The sequence below is a fragment of the Canis lupus genome, chromosome 24 (genome assembly GCF_011100685.1).
Source record: "Canis lupus familiaris isolate Mischka breed German Shepherd chromosome 24, alternate assembly UU_Cfam_GSD_1.0, whole genome shotgun sequence".
Classification (NCBI taxonomy): domain Eukaryota; kingdom Metazoa; phylum Chordata; class Mammalia; order Carnivora; family Canidae; genus Canis; species Canis lupus.
Window position 1 is genome coordinate 13,447,163 of NC_049245.1, and position 21,857 is coordinate 13,469,019.

Consider the following 21,857-nt stretch of genomic DNA (forward strand, 5'->3'; position numbering starts at 1 on the left):
TTTTCATCCGTTCTCTCAAGACCTGGGAGAGAGTTACCCCATTCCACAATCTGTATATTTGTGACACAGTAATAATATCAGCAAGGGATTATTTAGGGAAGTAACTAGAAGCAAAACTATCACATAGGCATCACGATGGCATATGTGGGGTAATATATAACAAGAGCAATCTGTACACTGGTGGGTAAATAAAAGTATTTCAGTTGTCCTCTCTCATGAAAGAACTTCTTGTTTCTTCCGGGCCAAGTTTTATCCAAAGTCTTATCACCTAAGCCACCTTTGGAGGAAAGTGCATTCAGTAGTTGATCTCATCAGACTTGCTGGTTTCCATAGAAACTCCTGGAGAACACTCCTGCTTGTCTGGACTAAGTGCCTCTCCCATCAATTCCAAATGAGTCCAGGAAAGCCCTGTCTTGGCGCCTGCCATCTCTCAGCCCTGCTCTGTTGCAGAAGAACAGAAGAGCACTTAAGTCCGCATCTGCTAGCCTTATCAGAAGAGCTGTCTCCATTACGGACACACAAAATGAAAGATTAAACACTGCCTTGTCCAATTAGCCTTGGTCTAAATAGGTTGTTCCCTGTAGGAGTCTTGTAAAAAATGTTCCTGGGGTTCATATTTGAAAAAAAGATAAACAAAAAGCAAAACCAAAAGGAAAATGCCTGGATACTACAAAAGGAACCCTGTGTCCTATCAATTTATATCATTATATAATTACCAAAAGACTTTGAGGGTAATGTCTTTATGCTGGAAGGTTATTCTTTTCTTGCTGTGGAAAGAGGAAGGGAGGAGCAGCAAGAATTTTAGGCCTTGGAAGGAAGGTCATTTAAATATTCTTAGTTTTATCTACAGCACCTGCTCAGATAACCAGGTTCTCCTGTGCAAACATTAAGATATCAAGAGACAAAATTAATCTGCCATATAAGAAGTCAGGAAAGCTGTTACTCTTAGAGAAGGGACAATGACTGGAAGAGGTGATGAAGGGGAGCTCCTGGAATAGTGGAATATCTTACTTCTGTTATCAGGTTACCTGGGTGCATTCACTTCATTCAAATCCAATGGGTTGGGGCACCTGGGTGGCACAGTTGGTTAAGTGTTCCCCTCTTGGTGTCAGCTTGGGTCCTGATCTTGGGGTCATGAGATCCAATCGAGCTCCACAGTCAGTGCAGTCTGCTCGAGATTCTCCCTCTCCCTCTGTCCTCCTGTTCCTGCTTGCTTTCTCTCTCTCTAAAACAAATAATCCTTAAAAAAAATCTAATGAGTTGTACACTTAGATTTGTGCAGTTTTCTACTTGCATGTTAGTTACACTTCAATAAAGAGATTTTATAACTAAAAAAGGAACAGACAAAGCAAGACATCTAGGCAATGGATAGATCTGGCCTGGAATAGATAAAGGCAATCAGAGCCTGCTACGTTTCCTGCTGAACTAAACCGGAAAGGTAAATTAATAACATGATCCAGACTACCCCTGAAAGATGTCAAAAACAGTGACTGTGGAGCCCAAATTATATTCCTTCTTCAATAAGTGTGTCCATGAAGTGTGTCTAGCCCGAGCCTTTCTTACCCACTGAATGATGTAAAACAACTGGTGTTTGTAGGAGGCATTTACGGGATTATCTGCCCAACAACCCACCTCTACAGCTGGGAATTTGGCCAGCCGTGGACGGCTGGTTCTGCAAAAGCCTCGGGATCAGGGTTAGTCCATTTATCATCTTCGTAGGGATTTTGAAAACAGGATAGGAAAAGAGGTTCATCCTTCTGGATGCCTGAGGCTATAATATGTCTAGTTTGTTGCCTGTCAGAAGTCATGTTTTCCACCAAACGGAGAAGTCTGGTCTATATAAATAGAGTACATTTATATCATTTTCAGCCAAGAAGGTCTTAGATCTATTATATTTTTTTCTACAAAATTGGAATCACAATACATTTTAACACTTCTGGCCTAACAGAAGTAAAGATGCCTGATTTGCTCACCGCCAGTGATATCTTCATCCACCCAACAACTTCAGTCATGCATGCTCATGGGGCATTTGCTTGACCCTGAAATTATGCCTTTAAAAACCTCATGCCAGCATCCCTTCCCTGCCCAATCACTGGTTATCTTCTCTACCATTATAACTCCCAAGTCCAACAATGCCCAATCTCACTGAGACCCGTGACTCATATACTGTATCACTCTTTTACTACCCATCACAGTCATCAGACCTCTCTGCCCTCATTACCACCCCAAACGCACTGACCATCATGCTTTACAGCCATTCTCCCTCTTCCCCCACCTCCAGCCTCTCCCTCCTTCATACTTCCCTTGGCCAATTCCCCAATGTGGCAACAGCTAATTCTCTGTCTACTAAGCAACTGTGGTCATATAGCTAAACTAAGCTGGAGAAAAAAATCCACAGCCCAACTGACCAATCTTCACTTTAAACTGAAGCCTGTGACTCTCAAATGAACACTCCAAGACTAACTAATAGTCCCTTCTTTAGTATGTTTACTCTTATATTCTTTTAAAATATGCTCTCTTCAAAACCTCCAGTCTCCCTTTCCTGTGCCCCTTCTCAGTAACACTGACCCAAACCCGACCTAAGTGTGCCAACATAAACAGACTTCTCCAAAGAGAATTCTCCCCTCCTGTCAACATCCTCAGTGACCTCTCCATTGTGAAATTCAATAGTCATCTTTCTTTTCCCATCAACCATCTCAACAGCTTTGACACCATTAAAAATGTTCTCTTCTCCTGGTGACAGCAATTCCATACTCTCCTAGTTATTCTTGCTCTCACCAGCCACTTGTTCTCAATAATGACCTCTTTTGCTCTGTTTATTAACCTTCACACATGTTGGTGACCCAGGGCTCTTCTCTCTATATGCTCTCTTCCTAGGTTATATCTCATATGGTCCAATGCTCTAAATACCATTGCTCACCTTTCCATCTCCAGCTCTCATATATTCAACTGGTCCAGACTCCTATATCGAATGGCTTGACATTCCCACTCAAATACTAAGCATCTTAAAGTCTAAAGTAGAACACTTGATTTTTCTTTTTCTTTTTTTTTTTTTTTTAGAACACTTGATTTTTCAAAATAAAATCTATATTTTTTTTCCTCTGGTCTTTTCTGTATCAGTAAATTTCCTATCATACACCCAAATGATTCCTCATCTATAAATCCAACTGAATCATCTACCCCACCCTAATCAGCCTCTGTCAACTGATCTCATTTTATTTTCTTAATGCTTATCACTATATGAAATTGTCTTGTCCTTCTATTTGTTTACCTCCTTATTATCTACTTCCCTCTCCTAGAAAACCACCCTCTATAAGATTGGGGGGGGGGGGGACAAGTCTCACTGCTCTCTTCCAAGTGCTTAGTGATGGTACACTGCAGGCACCAGATAAATATTTGCTGAATGAATAAGTCAGACACAAAATACAAAAAATATAATAATAATAAATGACCATTTGGAAAACACTAATGAAGAAGGAACTATAAAGTTTTTCTGAGTCAGCATCATTATCCTTTAATAGTAAAACATTAAAAAGATGAAATCTGAAACTCATTTCTAAATTACCCAAACAAAACTAAAATGAGATACATTTTAGTCACTCCAAGCAGACTGTAATTTGGCTAAGAAGCAAAACAAAATCTGTTTTCATTTTAGCATCACCAGCGTTTGACAACATAAATCACTGTCTCTAGCACTCTGGGGCATGAATGACATCTGCGAATTAATAAACCCTTTGATGCTAAAAGAAAACAAGTTGCTCTAAGTTACATCCAAGTATTGAATCTAAATAAACATATGACAAACATTTTTCTCACAGTTTTATCTTTTAAACAATCAGAGAGCAAACAGACCAAAACAGGTTCTGCATGACTAGATTGGACACTTCCAAATAATTTTAAGGGACTGTTTTTGTCCTGTTCTTATTTACTTCCTCCAGAACTTGTGTACTACATGTGGAACACTTACCCATTTTTAAAATACTCTGGTTTTCAAAGAATAGGATTTGATTGATGTGAATGCATTATCTATGAACCGTTAACTTGATCTTTACTCTCCTTTGCACCACATCAAAAATTGAAAATGATCTGTTAACTTTACCCAGCTGTCACTCCCATACTTCCACTATGTAAGTGACGTGTCCCCAATTCCAGTTAAAGAATTTTCCAAACTTGATTTTAATGAAAAAGATGTTGGCTTAGTCACTTGAGCCAGGTCAACAATATGACAATATGATGAGATTCTAAACATTTACTTGCTTGTTCTTGCCCACTGTTTCCAACAATGGACAATTTAGAGACAGATATGTGTGACAAACAAACTTCATCTAATTGTAGCTTCTAGAAAGTGTTTAGACACCTTTAATCTTTCCAAATCTATGTCCCCTCTTGATGATCCTAAAACTCTTACATTGCCCTGATAAATATATTTTATGAGCAATTTGTCCAAAAGAGCTAAATTTATTAAGGTATATGTTATACAAAATAAAATGAACCCTTGTAACTAGTACCACAAACAAGATACTGGAAGCTTTTCCATCAATTCATAAGTTCCTTTGGACCCCCCCTGCTAACCCCACCCCATCCCCACACTCTACCCTAGACACACACCAGCCACAAGCAAACGCCGATCTGCATTCTGTCATTACAGATTAGATTTTCTTGTTCTAGAACATCCTATAAATAACACTGCATGTACCCTTTTTATGTATCATTTACTTTCACTCAACAGAGTGTTTTTGAGGTTCATCTCAGTTGTTGTTTGTACCAATAATTTGTTCCTTTTCATTGCTAAGCAGTTTTCCATTGCAGGCACATGTCAATTTGTTTATCCATCACCTGTTGGTGGATATTTGGTTATTCCCAATCCTTGCCATTATGACTAAAGCTGCTATGAACATTCATTTACCAGTCTTTCTAAGGACGTAAGTTTTCATTCTCTCAGGAAGAAAACTTAGGAGTGAAATTGCTAAAGTCACACTCTAAGTGTATGTATAACTTTCAAGGAATCTGCCAAATAATTCTATGGAAATTCACTAAATATAGGTTTACTTTTGCTTTCCAGATATATAACTTTAATATTGGAATTTTCACTCTACATACCAATTTCCTTTCTCTGCCCCAAAAGATGCTCCCATGTTTTTCTTAATCTCTATGGAAATTCAGTGTACTGAAGTCATCCCACAGGAGGTTAAGAAGCTACTGCTGTACATAGAGTTGTTTTGTTTTAAATAGGAGATACTAAACTAATTAAAGGAAAGAGTCCCTTAATGGACCCCCATGTGGTATGACTAGTAGATCTGGTGAGAAGGAGGTAACTCTATTCTAAGAGGGTTTCTATGAAGCATATTCTCCCATATAAGATGTCAGAATAGAATCTGCTCAATCCTCCCTATAGAAGACCTCAGGGATCCTGTTTCTCCTGCTACAGCTTCATGGGGCCGATCTCTATAAGAGCTGAAGGTTTCCACTAGACTATTTTATTTCCAGAGTATTTAGTATTCTAAGTACCATAAGGGAAGAAAACTGAGCTCTCCTTCAGCATTCTTCCAACTAGAATCTGTCTCAGTGATTTGTCTAGACCAGGCCATGCAGGAATGACAGATACCCATGGCTGACATAAATGTTCTGATTAAATTATTCGCCCCAATTTGGGAATAAAGAACCACCACTCACTCATAAATAAATGCACCTGCAACTCCTTTCCAGATTCTTATTTTCTAATTCATGAGCATATGCCAAGTCGATTATGAATATAAAATAAAATGGACCACACAACTTTTAGAGACAGATAATCCTGTCTCAATGCCATTCACCTGAAAGGGTCTACACTTTCCCTCCTCTTGAATCTGGGCTGGCCTGTGACTTGCCTTGGTGAACACAATGTGGCAGAAATGATGGGTGTGCTTTTGCACACACTCACTCTCTCCCCCTTGCTCTCTCGTACCAGGTGACAAGCCCATGCCAGCCTGCTTAGAAGGCAAGAGACAAGAGGAGAAATAAGCAATTGGCTAGGACCATCCTAGACCAGCCAGTCCTCAATATACTGAGCAGCTCGTCACAGATACTTAAGTGAGCCCAACAAAGATCAGTAGAACTTTCCAGCCAAGGCCAGTCCACATTGCCAACCCATGGAATTGTGAGCTAAATAAATGGCCACAGGTTTAAGCCATTACATTTGGGGGCAGGGGACGTAATACAGCATAAGCTAAGTGACACACTGATCACTAGGGAGATAGCTTCTTTCCCATTAACAATGCATAGATTCCCCTCCCACAACTTTTTCTGTTCCTCGTGGCCTTGACCTTTTATCTACTTTCCTGGTTCTAATGTCTTACTTAATATCTATGCCTTCCTCTACACACCTATGCTAGTTGTCATGGGCTGAACTGTGTCTCCTCAAAATTCTTATGTTGAAGCTTTAACTCCCAGTTACTTAAGAATATGATTGGATTTGGAGACAAGGCCTTTAAAGAGGTGATTAAATTAGAATGAGGTCATTAGGGTAAGCACTAATCCAATCTGGCTGGTGCCCTTATAAAGAAGAGGAAATTTAGACACACAGAGATCAGGGCTGTGCATGCACAGAGAAAAGTCTATGTGAAGAGATAGCAAGACAGTGGCCAACTGCAAGCCAAAGACAAAAGGCCGCATGAGAAACCACATCTGATGACACTTTCTAGCCTCCAGAACTGTAAGAAAATAAATTTCTGTTATTTAAGCCACCGAGTTGGTGACATTTTGCTATAGCCATGCTAGACAACTAATATACTGCTTGCAAGGAGGAAAATATGAAGTTTTCCAGTTTTTCCCCCTTATAATTACTCTGATAATTCCTTTCCTAAGCTTCAAAAACAGTTTTAAATACAAAGAATCCGTATTTGTTGTTTAAAAAAAAAAAAAAAAAGATTTTTAATGTATATTAAAGCTACCAAATAAAGTACAAAAAATAAGCTCACTTTTTGGGAAAAGGAAGTTATCTCCTACACTCTCATGGTAGGCCCTGCATCCTTCACCTGAAATCCATGTCTTGCTGTCTTGTCTCATTTGTCTAATACTTGTTCCTGCATAGTTAACTTGGGTTTTTCACTCAGTGCTCTAAATCACAGTTCATTAATACATATACATGTATACACATAAGCACACATGTAGCTGCTACTAACTCTTACTCTAATGAGGGGCAAGCAGAAAAACACATGCCTGTATCTCTTACCTTCCCATTGTGAAGTGTCTAGGGGTTAAAGCAGCTTTCCCCGCCCTCCAGGAGCAATCTCTCAGCTTCTATTAGATGAGGACTTTAAGGGCCATCTGGAAATGCTTAAAAAGCAGTGGCTGAGGATTCACAGATAAAGAGTTATTTCCAAAAGGAAAATCCCATATATTCTCAAAGGAATGGACCAGAGGTCAAACATGCTAGAAACAAATGTGAATTATCCCAGCAACCGATCCCCAAGCTGTCTTTCCACCTTCTAACTTCTTCCTGATTGTGATGCCTGTGTCAGAGCTTCCCTCTATAGGCGAGGTTTTTTATTTGTTTACATAATTAAAGATCATGACGAATACAATTAAACATATGCACAAACCAGAAAACAATCTCTAGTTATCACAGCAAATAGGAGATTGTACATTTTCTTTTTTTCCCTAAAGGCTAACTTGGAATTCTAAAGAGCAGCTTTAACCCAACAGCCTGTGTACTGGGTTTGCTCTGAATACCACCAATGCAGTTCTTGTCATTAGGGAGTGACTGTAAGCCAGGAAACCCTTATGGATTATATACCACTTCTGTAATAAACCCCCATGCAACTACATGACTATTCACTGGGTCACTGCTTTGTCCGGAGGTACAATATTCCAATTCAAGAATCACTGCAGGATGAAACAATAATAAAAGAGGAGGAGCCCCAAATAGACAAAACAATACTGGCGAACAAAAAACAAGGTTGAAAGACTCCTATTTTGTGAATTCCAAACGTACTACAAAGATACAGAAATCCAAACAAGGTGGCACTGGCATAAGGACAGGCATATAGAACAACAGAATAGAATGGAGATTCAAAGAAATAAACTCCCACATCATGGCCAACAGACCATCAGGAATGCCATTTGATTTCACCCACATGGAATTTAAGAAACAAAAAACAAACGAACAAAGGGGGGAAAAGAGAGACAAACCAAAAAAACAGACACTTAACTGTAGGGAACAAACTGATGGATACCAGAGGGGATGGGTAGGGAGATGGAAGAAATAATTGACAGGGATTAAGAGGACACTTATTGTGAGGAGCACTGAGTGATGTAGAGAATTGATGAATCACTATCTTGTATGCCTGCAACTACTCTAACAGTGGATACTTGAAGAAGTAGAAATACTGTAAAACATGAAAAGAAAATAGTCAATCTAGACATGGTCTTCCTAACTGAAGAGCAGCATCTGTACACAGTCTGGAATCCACAGGAACATTACTTTACAGAGCCCCAGAGGGCAGAGCACCCCTAGGAAGCAGAAGAGAGGACAACATGGTACCTGCAGCTCCTCAAGGCTGGTCTTTTACAGACTGCTTATTTCTTTACTTTTTTTATGGACGAAAGAGCACAGGGCTGCAGAAGGGTAGAAAGAAGCCAGCCAGTTAAACTAGCAATTAGTTTGGAGCCTCAGCAACATCCATGGGAAAGGAAAACGTGAAGGAAAACACTGAGTATAATAAGAAGTCCCATATATGCACCATCGCCTTCTCAGCAGCAGCTTATAGGAACATCTCCTGCATTCTCCAGATGGGAAAACAAGACTTCAGGCTTCAGAGCTCCCATTCTTACTCCCACACTGTAAGGCATCCAGCCAGGTGAGAAATTAGGAAAGTCACCAGGAGCATCATCTGGTTTTAAAGTAAACTGATCATTGCTTAGGGGTATGGGTTTGACTTCTATTTTCCTATGAATTCCACAGAGACTCTCTGACATATGTCCAATGAGAAACTGTACTGCACCTACCCAAATTTAATTATTCAAGGAATAAAAACAAAAAACAAACAAACAAAAGCCAAAAACAACCATGACTGTCACATGAGCTTCTTGCTGCTTATTTTTTTCTGAGTATGGCCTTCTCTGGGCTACCTGAACGCTCACTGTGAAACCACACATCCTCTGGTAAAACAGGAAGGGTCAGGAGATCCTGTCAGCGTTTCTCACCAACAAAGCCACTGAGTCCTCTTCAAACTGTTCTCCTCCTGCTTTTGTGACACCGATTCCCCACCAAGGGCCACAAAATACGGCAAGAAACGAAGCATCTGATCTGTGAGGAGGTTATGGCCCAAGGTCACAGGCTGGTTCCTCTCCTGGTGGGGGGGGGGGGGGGGGTGGGGCGGTGGTTAGTTTAGCCCTCAGGCTTCAGTAGGTTGCCCTTTCCCACCTGAGCACAGACAAGATGCCTGCTCCTCTTTTATTTCAGAAAAGCAGGTAAGGACTTTCCAAACGTAACCATTTCCACTGGGCTTTTGCCATGGTGCGGTTATATCACAAAAAATTACAAAGACCAGAGAGCTAGAATTTATTTTTCCTCCCTTTTCCAGAAACAGAACAAAGCAACTATTTCCATTCAGCAGTGGGGGGGTGTCCATATTTCAGGCCTGGAAAACACCCTAGATGCCCAACTCAAAATGGGTGTCTGCAACACTGAGGGGGGAGTTCTCAGTGTCTCCACCACACATGGGCCCTGGGGAAATGACACACAGAAGCAAATTTATTATCATAATGACTTCAGTAGCACCATTCACACAAGCTACGTGTGAAAAGCCCAAAGAAACCGAGAAATATAAGGACAATCATTAAAATTTTCTATACAGGACTCTTAGGCATTTTCTAGTAGTTTCTTCCAATCTTTTGGAAAACAAGCCGGAAGAAACAACTTCGCTAACACCATAAACTTTTAGAACCTTGCACTGAAACTTTTTTTTTGGGGGGGGGGGGGGAGGTGAAAAACAGGACAAGCCTTAAGCACCTACTAGAGCATAAAACAGACTTTTTTTTTCTTTCAAGTGTATCCCACTACAATTTTATGGTTAATACTTTGCTTCTCTGTTTTTTATTAAAGTATAGTTGACTCTAACATTTTAAAAATTTAAAAAGCTATAAGTTTCTTCTTCTTGGGGTTTTTGTTGGTTCTGTTATGGTTTAATTTTCTTTTTCTTTTTTTTTTTTTTTTTTTTACAGTCAACAACTATATTTCTACCACCTAGCTTTTTTGAACAGCTGGCTTTTATCCATCCATCTGTCCATCCATCCATCTATCCATCCATCCACTCCTCTTTTAAAAGTTAAGTCACAGAATTCATTACACTTCATCCCTAAACCATTACACTGCTGGCATTTTAATCTTTTCTAGTTGAAGGCTGTGACTTCACAAGAGGAAGGAGGAAAAGGAAGTCAAAGTCCATTATGCACCCAATTTAAAGTTCCACACTGAGATAAATTTGAGATTCTGGCAAGGGACAGAGATCTTCCTGTGAAACCCAGGAAGAACCACGAAGTACAGAGTGCTGACCTCAGCAACTGTTAAGTAAGTTATCTTACCAAAGTGATGGTGTTGGTCCCACACATATCTTCCCTCTTTCTAACCCTCTTGTGAAAAGCAGCCCCTGTTGGCCACAGAGACCAAGAAATAAGCAACAGACAGCCATCCCAGAAATGGAAAGATGGTGAGAAAAATCCTGTTGTTGGCCAAGGTAGAGAATTCTCTCTTCTGGGGAGGACATCCATGGGTGGTAAGGGTGTGCCCTTTTGGTAAGAAGAGGAAAGGATTAGATAATTCTTCCTTTCCTATGTTTTTGCTCTTCTCTTTCATCTTGCAATTCTCCCATAAATCAGAAAAGAGAGAAAAACATTTGAGGCTGGGGTATGCCCACCACTTGGAATGAACTCTAACAGTCAAGACTAAGTGAAGATAATGAAAATGAAAGACCAGGGCTGGCCACTCACTGCCCACGCAGTAGACTTTAGATTTCTCTTAAGGCAGCCCAGTGCAGCTGACTAGGTAAGGGAAGGTGAGAGAGCCACTGTGCAGAAATGTGCCCAGGAATGAATGGTCTGTTCATGTTAGAGCGTTCCCAGAGCATCCACAGGGACCAAGGTAGGTACAGCAGTGACACAGGAGAGAGTCCCTGGGGCAAAAGTTATTTCCAACATTCTCTTCACACAATGTGATTCTAACAGTCCTTCCACAGAGAGGTGGGCTTTGAAGTCTCTTCCCCTTTAAAATTGGAAAGGTTTAGGGGCACCCGGGTGGCTCAGTCAGTTAAATGTCTGTCTGCAGTTCAGGTCATGATACCAGGGTCCTGGGATCAAGCCCTGAGTCAGGCTCCCTCCTTAGCAGGGAGTCTGCTTCTCCCTCTCCCCCCACCAACCCTCCACACCTCACTGGTGCTCTCCCTCAAATAAATAAAATCTTAAAAGAAAAAACTGGGCAGGTTTACAATTCACCTATAACCAAATAATTTGATGGAAATGATGCAACATGACTTCTATGGTCAAGTCATAAAATAATGCTGCTTCCACTTTGTCAGCTGGATTATCAACCAGAGCCCATGTAAGCAGTCCAGCTGCCCTGAAGCCACCGTGCTGTGAGGAGGCCCATGGTTGCCTAGGAAGAAATACCATCTGGAGAAATCCTGAGTCTATTTTGAAAGAGGGGCAAGTCAACCATGAGCTACTCCAGCCTCTTGTTCTTTCTGATTCAAAGGCCATTAGAATGTAACCACTAGAGTGACCCCAAGCCAGAAGCGCCCAATGGAGCCCTACCAAAACTCCTGACCCACAGAAGAAGTGAGAGGTGAGGAACGCCTGGGTGGCTCAGTGGTTGAACATCTGCCTTCAGCCCAGGGCGTGATCTTGGGGTCCTGGGATTGAGTTCCACATCAGGCTCCCTGCGAGGAGCTTGCTTCTCCTATGCCTCTACCTCTCTCTCTGTCTCTCATGAATAAATAAAATCTTAAAAAAAAAAAAAAGTGAGGTAAAAAGGTGACCACTGTTGTTTCAAGCCATGGCATTCTGAAGTGATTTCTTTCACAATGATCAGTAACTAAAATAGAAACCCAGAATACAAACTGAATCATGAGGAAACCTTAATTCACTTGGAAAATCCAAGTTTTTGAACCTGGTATCAATATAGCCACTACCTGCCTTTCTTATTGTGTATTTAGTACTCCAGCCTCTTCAGTTTATATGCATGTACCCGAAGTTTTCTAGAACCTTCTCCCTAACACACATACTATATACATATACACACTTTTCCATTACCTAAAAAGCCTTTCGTTTCCTCTTCTAAATCTTCCTATATATTACTCTTCATTCATGATCCACTTTCCTCCAAAAAGTCACCCTAGGATTCTGCACTCTTAAAAGTTATCAGTGACATCTTAGCTGCCAAACTCAATCATTTTATTTATTTTGAGAGAGAGAATGTGTGTGCTCTCAAGAGCATGGAGGAAGGGCAGAGGGAGAGCAAGAGAATCTTAAGCAGGCTCCATGCCCAGCACAGAGCCCAATGTGGGGTGCAATCTCATAACTTGAACCAAAATCAAGAGCTGTACAACTTAACTGACTGAGCCACCTAGGCGCCCCCAACCCAATCATTTTAATCAATCTGTGACTACAGAGCATTAGGTTAATCCCTGGATCATCAAAAACAGATCAGCTCACTTTCCTTGGAAAACTATGTCGCCTCATATTTTTAACAAACAGAGTCAGCATTCCTGAATCTCCCAGCTTGGTAACAAAGTCTTATTTCAAAAGAAGTAGGCCTCTTACCAGAGTTTTTCTATAACTTTCTGAAGTTGCACAGCACCACTAGCCAAATGTGGCTTTTGAGGACTTGAAATATGGCTGGTCTGAACTGAGATTTAAGTATAAAACATATACCAGATGAAAGAAATGTAAAATCTCATTAATAATGTTTATATTAATTAAATGTTAAAATAATAATTAGGATGTCCTAGGCTAAATAGATTATTAAAATTAATTTCAACTATAATCTTGGACTTCCCAGCCTCCGCCTCAGGCTGCTATAACAACCAATTCCTTTTTACTTTTTTAATGAGGCTACAAGAAAAATTGGAATTATATATGCTGCTCACATGATATTTCAATTGGATCGCACTTCTGTGCTCTACTAAATTGAAGGCACCCAAGGAAACACCATCTATACTTGCCTAAAAAGTTTGTGACAAAAAAATACTCTTAAAGGCATAGGTGAAATATTAGGTAATACAATTAAAACAGATGGTTAAAAGAATGAAAAATAACAGAATTAGTATGTATGCTTGGAAATACTACTACCAAGAGTAATTGTCAAATCATACAATATCCTTGCCTCCTTTTTCAGGGCACTAAAATATTTATTCAAGATGACATTCATCTAAGGAAGCTTTGAGATTTCAGATTTTATTTAACTTTAATATACATAGAAATTTTACTCACTGAAAATTACCTATGTATCTCTCCATACTGTATTCTCTTTAGGACTTAGATATTGGAAACAGCAGATTATTACCTTCTCTATAGAAGACAGTGCATTTAAAGTGCTTCTGAGGGTGCCTGGGTGGCTCAGTCAGTTAAGTGTTTGCCATCAGCTCAGGTCATGATCCCAAGATCCTGGGATCAAGCCCTGCATCGGACTCCCTGCTCAGCAAGGAGTCTGCTTCTCCCTCCCCCTCTGTTCCTCCCCACTGCTTGTGCTCTTTCTCTCAAATTAATAAATAAGTAATCTTAAAAAAATAAAATAAAGTGCTTTTGAAAGTGCAGAAGACTTGTCCCAGGAAATGGTTGAAAGCCTAAGAGATGAAAAACAAGTCTTTGGGAGTGAGAGAATGATGTGGCATGCTGCTAGGTAGAGCAGATAATCCACTGTCCTGTCTAGATACCACTGGGTCCCTTTTCACTGTCTTGTGCGCCCATCGTTCAGCTTACATGTGCTTTGCTTCTAAGTGATGGCACTTGCAAATTTCTTCAGAGGAACACCCCTTAACTACTGAAGCTGCTTTGCCCAAAGATGCAAAGAACCAAAAAGCTCCCATGTTCACAGCCAATGGTTGATGCTGGGATAGCAAGCCCAAGCTCCTTGGGCTGGGGCAGAAGGAAGAGGTTCTCAGGGGCAATTATGCTCCAGAGCACTCCTCCAAGATCAGGGCTGAGGAAAGGACTTTGCTCGAGTTATCCCCCTCCTTGGTTCTTCCCTCTCCTTGTTTCTCCCGGGAGCACTGCCTTAGTAAGACACTTGTGCAAAAATCCCTCATCTCAAGTTTGCTTCTGGGGAGCTCAGCTCAAGACTCTTGTCATGCATGAATGGGCTCTAAGAAAACATGAAAACAGATTTTTGTTGTACCAGGAATAAGAGCTTCTATGTATAATACTTAAGGGTTGAAAATAACTACACTACCCACAATTTAGTAAGAATCATCTTTGCTCCTAAAGAGGACTGTAGCAATGCTAGAATGCAAGTCTTTGGTCTAAAAAAAGATGCTAACGCTGGCCAATATATATATGGCCAGCATCAGCATATATCTATATGCACATAGATATGTATATGCATATATATGTATACACACACACACACACACACATATATATATATATGGCTGTCACTATATATCTATACCTACAGCTCTAGGTGTGAGAGAAGTTAGAAGAGCATGTACGTCTCCAAAGTAGAGGTAAAAAGAAAGAGAAGTCAACATTAAAGTTAGTGAGCTTCATATCTGGTGTTGTAAATTCTGTATATAATCAATATTTAATAAAAATGATTAAAAATCATTCAGAAAGCAAGCAGCCCCAAATTAGGTAAATCTTCCAAACTGCAATACTGGAGGAGAGAAGATATCAAAAGGTTGTTTTCTTTCTGTCCATGAAACTTGAAGACCACCTTTGGTTTGACCAGACATAAATTCCTCTTTATCAAGAGTTATCCTGAAGCTAGAAATATAATGGCAAGGATAATTAATCCCAAAATAGTCATTTGGTCTCTATATAAATATTTTCTATTTTAGGAGTTTATGCCTAACACTTATAAAAAGCCAAGTTGAATGCGACATAAGCAAGCAAGAATATATACACCTTGTGCCATTACAGGCATTAAAACATATCCTGAATGCCTACTGTGCATGCAACAGGCCGACAACATTTAGAACCCATGCGCAGTCAAAGATACTCATGATGGGAATCATGGAGAAATAAAGCAGGTGTTCAAGACAAAACCAGAAGAATGCCAGCTCCCAGGGTTAGAGGTTTCCAATTTTAAACATGGGAAGACATTATACAAGACTAAGATTTCAATTCAATGTAAAAAAAACCCCAAAACAAAAAGCCTCAGAGTACAAGATTCCCAACAACTGAATGTTGCAAGAGCTCAACTATTTTTTAATAGAGGATGAAGGGAAATAAGAGAAGAAATTCTCTCTTTGGGAGGAGGGTAAGACTGAGGTAGGGATGATCAAAACCTGGTGACATGTGGGGCCCTGATTCAATCAGATCCTATGTGAGGTGGAAATGGAAAAAGAGCCCACAGACCACATTAGCGGTCTTAGAACCAGAGTCCATTCAAAGCTTTTATAAAACCAAGTACATGGCATTTATACCACTTCATAGAAACTTCTTCTTGGAACTTAAAATATTTAACAAACAACTTCTAAGCTGTTTTTTTAAACTTTTGAATCAAGTGTTTATTTTCACTAAGCACATAATTCTTCACGTATAATAAGCTGATGAAAATTATTTTTAAGAATAACAACTATTATGCAGAGACAGTGAGCAGTCCAGAAAAATGTAATAAAGGCTAAAAAGCAGATGTCATGTCTACACTGATTTAAAGTCCCTGGAGAATTATTTTGCCACCCCCTACCCCAGCACTGGTTTGCCTGCTAAAACATGGTTTATGAGTCACCCGTGGGAAGCAGTAAAATACAGTGCCCTTGACTAAAAATAGGTAGGGACATTCAATAATAAATCTACTTTCCTGATATTCTTGTGTCACCATGAAATACTGATCACTTAGAGAAGTGTGATTCTTCTCTCCCCACACAGAAAGGCTAGAAGAAAATCAGCCACAGACTCCATTAGAAGCTAACACGGTATATAACAGGACTTGCAACATGATGGGAAAAAATAACATTGATTTTAAATGCCTAGAGCCTGGAGTTCACCTATCAGGATAAATAGTAAAGTTGGTTATCTTTTTTATAACTATAAAGTGACTCCTCATCTGTTGAAGAAATAATACATAGTCCAAGTGTTTCCCTTATAATGGCAATCAGAAAATAGGAATTTGATTGAGAGGTCAGAAGAGAACACTCTGTCATAGTCACCATGATCCTGGCTCTAGAATAAAGTATTGGCAAGTTATAGTTTATAAATAAAGAATTGGCCATATAAAGATATGTCTGGCTCCCGTTTCAGAATATCTTTGAAAATTTGTAAAATGGAACTCTAAAAGGCACTGGGAGAATTTATTTCTGTCATCTCTACAGGTAGTTTCCCACAAAATGGACAGTGGGTTCTAGCTGACAATGAACACAGTTGTGATTTTTTTTCCCCACACCTATGGGAATCTTCTTAAACAATACTTATCTAAGACTGAACACAAGTCATACATTACTCCTCAGAAAGAACTGCAGAAAACGTAAACACTATCTGCTTTGCTCACTAAATGGAGGCAATCCTACCAGACAGCAAGTAGAAAATCTAGTAAAGGGTAAAGTGGAATGAATGAACTAGAACCTGGAAAATACCAGAGGATTAACACTCCACTGCATGAAGGAAAGTATCTATGAATCCGTTTTGAGAGGCACCTCAAATAGGACATCAGTAGAAATCAAGGAGGATTCAATTTACACATGGAAAGTTCCAGAACCCCACAATTAGAAACTCTACCACAGTGTGCAGAATACTCACCAGGTAGCTCTGGATGGACTGCGAGTGATGTCCACTTAGTTAAAATCACAGCACCGTCCTGTGAAGCAAGCAGACACAGGCCAGAGAAAAATCAATGTGAAAGACCTTTATGACTCTCATGTAAAAAAAAAAAAAACAAAAACAGCTTTTTTGCACATCAAAATAAGAATACATAACATTTAAGAAAAAACACATCAGAAAGGCGCATTAATATTTTAGTAACACTAGTTTCCAAATGAACAAAGGCACAAAGTCATCAAATCAGAAAGATCACTGCTATGCCAGCCTACAGGGCTTATACACCCTTTTTACTAAGCTGCTGATCTACTATCAAGATAATTAAGGAGCAATTGAACAGAGCCATCTAAGACCTTTTAGAATATAATGATCTGTTTCTGACAGACAGTAAAATGTCCTTAGATGCACTGTAATTCTAAGAAAAAAATCTGTTCAACGAAGAGCAGTGCTGAACACTAAAGATTTACAATGGATTTCCATCTATCCACCAAAAAAATGCATGTTTTATTGCATGTTTTTTGTCTTTGTTACTTAATAAGTTATTTATGTAGATTCAGGATTTGACATTGGATTTCTGGTTTGGTGGAAATTTAAATTTTGAGATCTTTCCAAGATGGGGTTGGCAGGGAATGGGGGTGGGGGGAGGGAGTTCCAGGTGGTATCAGGAGAACACAAAAGTTAAGAGGAAGTCCATCTGCATTTGAGAAGAATAGAGGCAGAAAATTTGGCAGTTGAGACACAGGAAAATGAGGTCTGTACAATTTAAACTGGGATACTGTGAACATCATCAATGATGTATAGAGATTTCTACAGTAGGTTCTGAGGTAGGATGGTACATCCACAGTGCAAAACTATGCCATTAAAAGAAGCAAATGAACTTGGATGTATATGGACAGATGTAGAAAAAAAATCAGGTCATAGTATTAATTTTTAAAAACTCTAGTAGAGTAATAAGTGTACTATGACCCCACTGTGTTAAAATAAACCTCACTAGTCTATGTATAAACATTGTTAGACGCAGAGAATATACCTGGAGGTATAACAAACAAGTGTGGCTGCCTCTGGAGAGTTGGTACTGAGGAGAAGTGAAAAAGAAAGAAAGGAGGCATCTGGGTGGCTCAGTTGGCTAAGCCTCAGACTCTTGGTTCCAGCTCAGGTCAGGATCTCAGGGTCCTCTGAGCCCCCATATCAGCTATTCTCAATGAAAAGTCTGCCTGTCCTTCTCTCTCTCCCCCTCTGCTCCTCCTCTCTCCCCTACCCTTGCACACCTGTCCACTCTCTCTCAAATAAAATCTTTAAAAAGACAAAAAAAAAAAAAGAAAAGGACCTTTGCATTTTATTTTTTAAGATTTTGTTTATTTGGGAACCCTGGGTGGCGCAGCGGTTTGGCGCCTGCCTTTGGCCCAGGGCGCGATCCTGGAGACCCGGGATCGAATCCCACGTCGGGCTCCCGGTGCATGGAGCCTGCTTCTCCCTCTGCCTCTGTCTCTGCCTCTCTCTCTCTCTCTCTCTCTCTGTGTGACTATCATAAATAAATAAAAATTAAAAAAAAAAAAAAGATTTTGTTTATTTATTTGAGACAAGGAGTGAGCAAAAGACAGAGAGCACAAGCAGGGGGAGGGGCAGAGGGAAAGGGAGAGGGAGAAGTAGTGCTCCCCTGAGTGCTCCACTGAGAGGGGAGCACAACCGTGGGGTTTAATCTCAGGACCACGAGCCAAAGGCAGATACTTAACCAACTGAGCCATCCAGGTGCCCCAGACCTTTGAATTTTAATCTAATATTTCACCATTATATAATTTTTTACCATGAAGTCTATTATTTTTATAATTGAAACTGAAAAAGAACCCAATTCATCCCTCTCTGTAGAAAGAAACATTCCATTTAAATATACAGAATTAGAGAATATCCAGTATCATGTGCACATACTTACTGATTTAGTGAATATTTACTATGACCAAGGCTCCAAGCATGGATTGTATTATCATATTTAATCCACATAAAAACTCTAAAATGTATATACTGTGATTATTCCCATTTTACAGAAAACTGAGAAGTGACTCTTCAGAAATCACACAGAGCTGGCATTTACCCCAGGTACCTTGACCCATGTTTAGCATCCATGGTACTGATTCCTCCACAGCACTTACCCTATTTTCATATTACATTTATATTTGTAATGAACTATTGTAAGAAAGTATTGAAAACCATCATGGATTGCCCCAGTGCCTAGCACAGTGTCTAGTATCTAGTGTGCTCAGTAAATCTTGAACAGGTAAATAATTAGGTTTCCCATCTATAGCTGGGAAATTGAACTACATAACTATGCCTCCTGGGAGTATCAAACAAGCTGAGTTCTTTTTGACTTTTTGACTAATAACTCTACTGTTTAATGTTCCTCATCCTGAGAAACCACTTGCCACCCTATAACAAAAGACTTGAAGACTAGAAATGTTTTCCTTTGCCTTCTCTAATTCTCTGGTCACTACCCAGCATAAAACTAATCCATCATTCCATAAACCTTTCTAATTCTGTGCATGGCTAGGATACTGCTACATTTGAGAAAGCCGATGATGACATACTTAACTACAAAGAAGTAAAATGGTATAAACAGTTTGTCATAAACTGTTTAGCTATTGGCATATGGCAATATGGCAGATGAACTACTATAACTGACTTGGTGTTGCAGTCATATGAATTAAGGCATCAACTTACTGCCTTGTTCATCCTAATAATATTACTGCAGATGTTAAAGTATATATATGGGTCCTTGGTAAAGGAAAGACTGTGTGTGCAAGTGAGTGTGTATAAGTCTCCGGATGTCTGTGTTTATATGTCTTTGTATAAGTTTTGGTCTTTCAAAAGTGGAATCTTTTTCTATAACATAGAAGAAACCTAATAAACAGACAAAATCCTCAAATCCTAGAATCCTATTGGTGCTAATAAAAGCTGGTTTTCATTCAACAAGGGTGCCAAAACTATTCAATGTGGAAAGAATCTACTCAGCAAATGTGCTGGGACGACTGGATATCCACATGCAAAGGAATGAAGGTAGGCTCCTACCTCACACCATACACAAATATTAGCTCAAAATGGGTCACATGTAAATATAAGAACTAAAACTATAAAACTCTTAGGAGTAAATATAAGAGTAAATCTTTGTGATGGTTAGGCAATGGTTTCATAGATATGGCACCAAAAGCACAAACAATGAAATAAATTATTTGACTTCATCAAATAAAAAGTCTTTGTGCTTCAAAGGTCACAGTAAAAAAAGAGAAAGGACAACTTACACGAAAAGATTTTTTGCAAATCATTTATCTAATAAGGGACTTGTATCCAGAGTATGTTAAGAACCATTACATTACAAAAAGACAACTCAGTTTAAAAGTGGGTAAGTGATCTAAATAAATATTTCTCAAAAAAAGATACACAAATACAGGAAGAGATGCTCAATCACCAGAGAAATGCAAGCTAAAATCACTATATTACTTCACACCCACTAGAATAATTATAATCAGAAGACAGATTATAACAAGCATTGGTGAGAATTCAGAGAAATCAGAATGCTCATACATTGCTTGTGGGAATAAAGTGGTGCAGCCACTTTTGAAAGCAGTCTAGCAGTTCCTCAAATGGTTAAACATAAAATTACCATATGGCTCACTAACTCCACTCCTAGGCATGCACCCAAGAGTAATAAAAGCATATGTCCATATAAAAAAATTACATGCGCTTTTTCATAGCAGCATTATTTATAACAGCCAAAAAGTAGGAATAATCCTAATGTCCATCAAGTGATGGATGGATACACAAAATATCGGTGGAATACAAGGGCATTTTACTCAACAACAAAAGAAAGCAATGTGAAGATGTCTGATATCATGGATATCACTTTAGAAAGCATCATACTGAATGAAATAAGTCAGTCACAAAGACCACATGTTCTAGGATTCTATCTATATGAAATGTCCTATTCTAGGCAAATCCACAGAGATAGAGAGCAGATTAGCAGGTGTGTAGGCCTGGAGGGGCATTGAAGACAGGGAAGGACTGCTCGTGGGTGCAAGCGATCGAAGTGTTCTAAGATTAAACCACGGCAATGGTTGCACAACTCTGAATATACCAAAATACTGAATTACACATTTTATGTGGGTGAACTTTATGGGACATAAATTGTATTTCATTAAAGTGGTTTATTAAAAGGCTGCCTCTCAGTGCATCTGCCCGTGAATATTAGTAAGCTTCTTTCAAAAATGACAAAGCACTTATTCACACTCTTCAAAGAAACCCAGTAAGTGGTGAATATTTCCACTTCCAGAAGATTAGCTGTCGTAATTCTCCACAGGATTCCTTGTGATGGGAAATACACACAATCATTTCTACCCTCACTAAAGAGGAGCACATGCATGGGACTGCTTCTAAACCATAACAAAGGACCAACATCTTCCCACAAACCACCAGTAAGGACAGATGCCACAGTGTTGACGATATGGTTTTATTTCAAAGCAACGGGGGAGCTGTCGCCAAGGCTGAAGTTTCTAGTTCTCAGTAGAGGAGGAAGAAATTTAGAAAACTTCGAGGTGACATTGCCAGACCAGTTTTCGCACATCTATGTACTGAACACAAAAGGACTGGCATTTAATACTCTCCTGAAGATATTCAATATTGAGATTTTTGTTTTCAAATGAAGAATGACCGAGTAAGACTGAATCAACACAGCATCTTTTCACTCTGATCTGCTATTGAACATGAAAATGATTGTTTTGTAAGCAATGTTTGAGAAGAGTCATGTGAGTTTGTGCAGCATAACAAACCATCTGAAACCTTCGTTGCTTAAATCAATAACTATTGTGGTTCACAGAGTGATCTCAAGCTTGCAAGAATGGCAAGAGATCAGGACCTAACATACA

At 39.4% G+C, this 21,857-nt stretch overlaps 1 protein-coding gene across 8 annotated transcripts in view; it reads right to left on the bottom strand.

The window, feature by feature from the left end:
- The window catches only part of PLCB4 (phospholipase C beta 4), a 419,571-nt gene that overhangs the window by 240,396 nt on the left and 157,318 nt on the right, over nucleotides 1-21,857 (bottom strand). For all 8 annotated transcript variants that reach the window (XM_038571637.1, XM_038571634.1, XM_038571639.1 and 5 more), the window contains one exon: nucleotides 16,930-16,987. The gene's annotated coding sequence lies outside the window, so the exon portion shown is untranslated. The remainder of the gene's footprint in view (nucleotides 1-16,929; nucleotides 16,988-21,857) is intronic.